This window comes from Grammomys surdaster, unplaced genomic scaffold (genome assembly GCF_004785775.1).
Source record: "Grammomys surdaster isolate TR1022 unplaced genomic scaffold, NIH_TR_1.0 126131, whole genome shotgun sequence".
NCBI classification, from domain to species: Eukaryota; Metazoa; Chordata; class Mammalia; order Rodentia; family Muridae; genus Grammomys; species Grammomys surdaster.
In genome coordinates this window covers 4,242,933-4,243,579 of record NW_021620939.1, presented here as the reverse complement: position 1 = coordinate 4,243,579, position 647 = coordinate 4,242,933, and positions in this window count along the sequence as shown.

The window sequence follows — 647 nt, the reverse complement described above, 5'->3', positions numbered from 1 at the left end:
CTCTCTCTCTCTCTCTCTCTCTCTCTCTCTCTCTCTCTCTCTCTCTCTCTCTCTGTGTGTGTGTGTGTGTGTGTGTGTTTGAGGCAGGTTCTCCTTATGTAGCCCTAAGTGGCTTAAAACTCACTACATAGATCAGAAATCTGCCTGCCTTTGTCTCCTAGGTGCTGGGACTAAAGGCGCTCACCACCACACCTGGTTCAAAAGTATGTTTTTAATGCAGCTGTTGCTATGATGATGTTATGAGATAGACCAAGACTAGGGATATGAATTCGGCATCCAGCGACTTCTCTGGGCTTGATTTTCCTGGCTGAGCAGATTGCAGAGGGAATCAGTTGTTGCCCATTGATAGTCTCTTTAAATTCTGCTTGCAGATGACGTTGTTCTTTCTTTAGCTCATCTCCTAGGCAGCTGAGAAGCCAAAGAGCCAAAGAAGCAGCCGACTAAAGGCAACGTCAGATTACTGATCCAGAGTGTAGTGAACCAAAGAAATGTCTGCTTTACAGCACACAAGCTTTAGAATTCCACAGAAGCTGTGGCGAGGCACAGTGGTGTGTTCAGTCTCCTGGTGGTTGGTTTGGTCATTAGCTGGCCTAGAGTCACTTTCTAGAGATTTAAAAGAAAAAAAAGTATAAGGGTATAAAGCATGC